The sequence below is a fragment of the Caloenas nicobarica genome, chromosome 10, assembly GCF_036013445.1.
Source record: "Caloenas nicobarica isolate bCalNic1 chromosome 10, bCalNic1.hap1, whole genome shotgun sequence".
NCBI classification, from domain to species: Eukaryota; Metazoa; Chordata; class Aves; order Columbiformes; family Columbidae; genus Caloenas; species Caloenas nicobarica.
In genome coordinates this window covers 3,603,786-3,610,653 of record NC_088254.1, presented here as the reverse complement: position 1 = coordinate 3,610,653, position 6,868 = coordinate 3,603,786, and positions in this window count along the sequence as shown.

Below are 6,868 nucleotides of genomic sequence, written 5' to 3'. Positions count from 1 at the left end.
CCAGAACTTTTGCCATGGATTGCAGCTGCTTGGAAAACCCTTTAAAGGTCCCTGCGGAGACTAGGTTCTCCATCCCACCTTGTCATGCCAATAAATCCTCCTGGGATGAACGGTGCCTCGGTCTTTTACTGGGTTTGGGAAGGTATCCTCACCCCTACTAACAAGCCCTTGCCACTGCCTGACAATAACTTGCTCAGGAATGGCATGATTCTTCTAATTTTCTTTTTTCTTTCCTTCCCAGCACATGTGAGCTCCTGGTTTATGGGCCTGGGATGGGTGGGAGGGCAGCAAACCCATCCGGGAGAGCTGGAGGAAAGGCTTTAGCTTGAGGACGGGGGAACGAGCTGGCGGGGGGCCGGGCAGAGTGGGCACCTCTCCAGCCCAGCCTGCAAGCTCACAGCTGGATTTCAGCCTTGGTAGCATCTCCAAGAGGTGACCCTCTGAGGATGTGCCTCCAGAGCCACCTGCACCTTCTGCAGAGTCTTTTCTTGCTGCTCTCAGATGTCCCCAGCGTTGCTTGTCTTCCTCTCAGTTCACTGTGTTTTTCTTCTTGCAGAAGCTCCCCCAGCTCCAGCCATGGAAAACTCCTACCAGGTGAGACTTTGCTTTGCTTTGCTCTGGGTTTTTTGCCTTGTGGGTTTACCAAGATGGAATTTGGGGCTACCCCCAGCCCTTGACATATTCCTTGAACTCTGGCATTTAGTTGCTGCTTACCAAGTTCTCTTTCGGGAGAGGAGAGGTGGATTTGGGGCCCCCAAACACATCTCCCACCACAAGGGCAGAGCCCCACTCAAGCTAGAAGTGGCCTTCAATAAGGTTGAAGCTCCTTTCTGGTTTCCAGTCCCGTGGTGCACACAGGACTTGTCTAACCTCAGCCTGCCTTTGCCTGGGACAAAACAGCTGTCACAGCACCAGGGCTGGGGACCTTCAGGCTGTCCCCTCTGCGGAGCATGTCCCCAGGCACCCCAGCCTGGAAACAGAAGGGCTTGGAAGCCTTTCAGAACCTGGTACGAAGGGGTCCAGGGCGGGAGCAAGAAGACAGATGATTTATTGCCCCAGCTTGGGAAGGAGAGGGTCCGTCTTCTCCTTTGCAGCCCTTAAGCAAAGCAGAAAATTTTCCCAAGGTGTTCTGAGTTGTCACAGCTCAGGAGAGCCAGAGGCTTCATGAGGACACGGTGCCAGGTGACCCCAGAGCAGCAGAGACAATCTGGGCAAGCAGGGCGCTTGCTTTGGGCAGGGACAGACCCATGCGGTCAGGCTTGTTTGGTGGCAAATGACACCTCCATCTCTGACCACTCTCACTGGGCTCCTCTTTGCACACTTAGGTCTCCACCTCCAACCCTGCGAAGAGGATGAAAGTCCAAAATGCGAGTGTCCTGACACCATCGGTGAGGGCAAACGTTGAAGACAATGATGATGGGTGGAACCAGCCTGGGACCAGCTGCTCATTGTCCACCATGACCCTTGCCAGGGAGGACAGCCTGCTGGAAGACGTGCCAGATGGCAACGATGGGCTGCACAGCTCAGGTATGCGGTGTCCAGAGCGGTGAAGCCACGGGTAGGCTTGACGGGGTGTAGGAATCGAGGAAGGGCACCTCTCAGCACGGTTGGTGACGCCAATCAGGAGGCCATCAGCCCTGGCACTCACTGCAGGGGTGGAGAGCCCCACATCCCAAAGGTGACACGTCTTTCCTACCTGGGCAGATAGTGATTTTTCCTGCTTGGACAGCTTGGAGGAGGACAGCACCGATGAGGAGTTGGTGGTGAGTGCAGATAAAGGGTTTTCAGTGCTTGGCCTTGCATTGCTCAGTGTTTAAGCCATGAAGACTTGGACCACTTGCTGCTTCCAGACCTTCAGGACCATCCCATAACCTCCTTTAGAGCCTGGGAAGGGACTTGTGAAATCCTTCCCAAGTGCCAAAATAAATCCTCTCTCGGTCTCCTCCACTTCTGGGGGAACTGGGCTGCCTGGCAGCTTGGAGACCTTGGTAGATCCCGTCTTGGTGATGCCGAGGTGGTGAGCAGCCAAAATGAAAGCCAGCAAGAACAAGCCATCCAAAACCTCCCCTCCTCTTTGAGGCTACGGATGGATGGGGTTCTGCTGTGACTTAGCAGCATCGAGGTCCCAGGAGCTGTAAAGAATAAGGAAAAGGGCTGAAAGATGCTGGTGCTTCTCCAGGTCTGTGTTTTTTGGGGGGGTCTTTCCAAGCTCAAAGCCAGCCAGGGAATTGCTTGCTATGGGGATGCAACTCTTTGCTCTTTGGCTGCTGCACTTGCTTACAGATGCAGAATAAATAAATAATTACCCTGATTTGTTGCGTATCACAAATGATTGCCTTTTGCTCCCCGTTCCCACAATACCTGCTCCGAAAGGCAGATGTGCAGAGTGGTGGGTGCTGGGGTGGTGGGTGCTTTGCGGCTTGACGGCCCCTTGAGCCCATGATGCTGCTGAGATAAGCACAATGAGCACAGGGTGACCCATGGAGATGCGTGGCTCTCCCAAGGTAGGTGCTGGCTTGAAGACAAGCAAGAAAGCACCAAGAGGTCATAGAATCATCACATAGTTTGGGTTGAAGGGACCTTCAAAGGTCACTTAGTCCAACCGCCCCCCTGCCATGAGCGGGGACATCTTCACCCAGATCATAGAATCATTTGGGCTGGAAAAGACCCTTAAGATCATCGAGTCCAACCATGAAAAAAAAAAAAAAATCATAAATCAGGTTGCTCAGAGCCTGGCCTGGGATGTCTCCAGGGATGGGGCATCCACCACCTCTCTGGGCAACCTGGGCCAGGCTTTCACCGCCCTCAGCGTAAAAAGTTTCATTTTCATCTCTAATGCGAATCTCCCCTCCTTTAGTTTAAAACCATCACCCCTTGGACTGCCCAGAAACCATGGGGACCGTTTTGCCCCAGGTTTAATAATTCGAATAATTATTACAAATAACTGTTTCTAAGACCTAATAGCTCTAATACCATTCTCGATAAGGATTATTCTTCTCATTATTTTACCACCACTCCTTTCCACACCAGTCCTGCCCAGCTCCTGTGGAGCTCCTTGGGTCAGCTCCATGCTGGGAACTCTTTACTCAACCAGAAAAGAGTTTAGGAAGAATTGGAGCACTGTCCTCCAGCCCAAAGCTGCTTCTGGGAGAGAAAACCAGCTTTGCTGGCGGAGGAAAGGAGAAATCCAGCTTTGCTGGCCATGGAAAGGAGCACAACCAGGCAGGAATTCCCGTCCCTGCCCCAAGGACTGTTTACACGTAGTTGGATGGAAGGAGCCTTGGCTGCAATGGATAAACAGTCCTTGGGGCAGGGGTTGGAATTTCTGCCCCCACCTCCCCCCTCCCAAAAGGGGCTTTCTGCCGTGCTTGAGTCACATTTGCTTTTTTCCTTGTATTTCTGTGAAATTCGGGCTCTTCTGCTCAGCAGAGCAGTTGTAAGGGCAAGATGTTCTTGTCCCGAACCCAAGGCCATTTGGCCGCAAATTAAAATTTCGCACAATCGTAAGGCACCTTTGTACATTTCCTTATTTAAAGGAGTCATTAGACAGGAGTTAAGCCTCAAATATATATATTTTTTTTTTTTTTTCCTGTGGATATCAGATACGTGCTCTGCTAGTCTTGGAATACAAAATTCATCCTCTTCTGTTTTTAAAAGATTGTAGAAAACTTCACCTAATATCGCTGGGAGTGCGTTTCACCCTGCAAGCCCGGGCACGGATATTTTGCAATGTTCAGAGGTCAAAACCGCCCTCTTCTGTCCGACCTCCTGCCCAGCCTTCAAAAAAAATGCAAAGCAGCTCCAAAAAAAGCACCATAAAGAAGGACAAAACAAAAGCAGAGTTCGTGGTGCGCTCTCTTTTTTTATACTATGTCCCCGCAGCCTGGTCTCGCCCTCCCCGGGCCGAAGCGGGGGGAATTTTCGGGGAATTTGGGGATGAAAAGGGACGAAATGGGAGAATTCTCGCTACCAGCGCGCCGCGGGGGCTTCTGGGAGGTGTAGTTTGCTATGACTCCGCGCAGGCGCGGTTGTGCCCCTCCGCGGACTACAGCTCCCAGCGGTCCCCGCGGTGCACCACGTGATCTGTACGGACCAATGGGAGCGAAGCGGCGAATCGCCCCGTTCCTGCCTAGGAAATTACTCAGTATTGAATTGCATGATATATTAATTATCGAGTAAAACTATGTGCCCCGCTGACAGTGTTCAACTCCCTCGAAGTCGCCGTGGTTAACCCACAAACCGTGGGCACGAGCTGCACCAGATGCCCTGCCCTGGGGGACCGTTGCGATAAATGAAGTTTAAAAGTCATAAACTAGACGAACATTTCAAAAGGATGGCCCGTGGACTAAGGGAATGATGAGTGGTATATACGTGTATATATGTACATATATATATAGCAGTAGTAATCAGTGTATTGATAAGCCCTAAGCATGCTGTGACTGGCATGGAATGAGGGCTGGAATGTGCTGGTTTGGCTGAAACCGAGTTAATTTTCTTCATTCATTTAGAAACCTTTTTTTCTTTGTAGCTAGCATGGTCATTGTTTGGATTTAGCTTGAAAACAGGAGCTTCTTTAGTTCGGCCTTTTGCCATCCTGCCATTTTGCAGAGGCCTCAGGGCTTTTTTTTTTTTCTCTCTTTTCTCTCTTTTCTCTCGGGGGCCGTATGGGGCTGATGTCACCTGTTCCTCTCCCTCCTGCCCTGGCTTTGCCTGAGCTGCCCTCGCACCTGCTCATTATCAGTGCTTCGTTAGCAGGGGTTTAATTTCCTGCCCCTCCCCGTGGCAGCACAGGCGCTGTGGGGATCCCCTCCATCCCCTCCATCCCCTCCATCCCCTCCATCCCCTCCATCCCCTCCATCCCCTCCATCCCCTCCATCCCCTCCATCCCCTCCATCCCCTCCATCCCCTCCATCCCCTCCATCCCCTCCATCCCCTCCCGAGCTCAGCTCTCTCCTGGTTCTGGGGGGTGGGAGCAGAGTGAGGGCTCCCCTGGGAGTTGGGGGTTCAAATCCCGTCTGGCTTTGCTGCAGTGGGTGCTGGGGGCAGGTTTGGTTCCTCTCTTGCCCCCAGAGGTAGGTGTTCTCCTGTTCTCCTCCCTTTGGGCCCTGCTGTGCTGTGGGAGCCAAGCTCGTTGTGACCCCCCCCCCAGCAACCAGCAGCTTCTGGGGTTCAGTCCCCTGGGGGGTTTTACACCCCAATAGTTGCACCTGGATCGTCCCCCTGTGTCTTTAGGTACCCAAAGGTGAAAATCTGTCCCCCAGGAGACAACCTGGGTGATGAGAGTGAATTGAAGTCGACCTCCTGTTTTCCTCCGCCAAGAAGTGTGTCTGTAGGGCTGGGGGGACTTTGGGGTTCTCTGAGGGTGTTTAGGGGGTTCTGGGAGGTCTGGGTGGCGCAGGCCAAGCAGCAGATTGGGAAGGGGGTGCGGGACCCCCCCACACCCATCCCTGCTGCCCTGGGTGAGCTGCTGTTAAGGCCAGAGCCTTGTTTTTCCTGGGCCTGAAAGGGATCAAATCCACAGCGCCAGGGGAGGTGGAGGTTGGATCTGGGGAACAATTTCTTCCCCAAAGGGCTGTGGGGCATTGGAACAGGCTGCCCAGGGCAGCGGTGGAGTCACCATCCCTGGAGGGGTTGGACAGACGGACATGAGGTTCTCAGGGACATGGGGCACATGGGGCAGTGCCAGAGCTGCGTTATGGTCGGACTCGATGATCTTGAGGGTCTCTTCCAACCAAAGCGATCTCAGACCCGTCGGGGTGCAGACCAGCCTTCTCCTGGCTCCCACCAACCCACAGCCCCCCCCGGAGCAGCAGCAGCAGCACCGGCGCAGACACGGTGAGCGCTCGGGCCCGGGTTGCTGCTCCCGGATCCCCGCGGAGGGGACGGCTGAGCCTCCTCCGGCCATCGCGGGCGCGGGGGGCGAGTTTGGGCCCAGGCACCTCGGGGTGGCTGGCACCGGTGGGCGGCTCGCAGAGCTCTGGTGTCTGCAGTTGTGAGATAAGGATGATGTGGGTGTCCACACAGGGCGGATTTTTTTGGTGCAGCGAGCTTAGAGAAGTTGGTTTGCGGTGAGGCCAGCGCTGCTGTGAGCTCCAGGCGCTATTAAATACCCCTCGATGCCATTAAGTGGATGGGCAAATCGGGTCAGGCGCAGTTGTGGGCTGGTTTCTGTCGCTTTTTTTCGCCGCTGCCGGTGTTTGCAGCGTCTCTGAATGTCCCGGGCTGCCAGGGGGACTCGTTGTGAGTGGAGCAGGAGATGGGGGCTGCAGCCGCCTCGGGGAGTTGTTTTGGGCACGGTGTGAGAACCGGTGTCTCTGAGCAGCGGGCTGCGTGTTTACGGGGTGTTTGGAGAGGGACGGATCAGGCCATGCCTTGAAAACCTCGGTGGTCTCGGAGTCCTTCGGAGAAGCTGCTCTCGGTGCTGGGTAGGAGCCTCGGTTTAGTGCTTTTATTCCTCTTAGCTTTAGTTTTGGCCTAAAAAGTGCGACAAATCGCTTTTATTCCCCTCCCCTGGGGAGCGTCGGTGCTCTCGGGGGACTGGGGTGATGGTGACAGTGACAGAGATGGTGTCATCAAGGCTCAGCTCTTGCTGAGAGCAGGCAGGGTTTTAAGAGGAGGTGGGGGCATTAGCAGTTCCAGTGTCACCAAGTCCTCAGGGGACACCTCGGGAGAGCCTTCGGGCATCATTCCACTTTATTCCACTCCACTCTGCGCTCTGCCTTGGTTGTTAAGCTCTTGGCAGCATTAATTAACTAACGTAGCCCCAAAGGAGGCGAGTGCTTTGCTCAGCTTGGGGCAAATGTTATTTTGCCCTTGGAAGTTTCTCTGGGTTTTGATCTGTTTCCTGCACATGGACTTGGTGCTTATC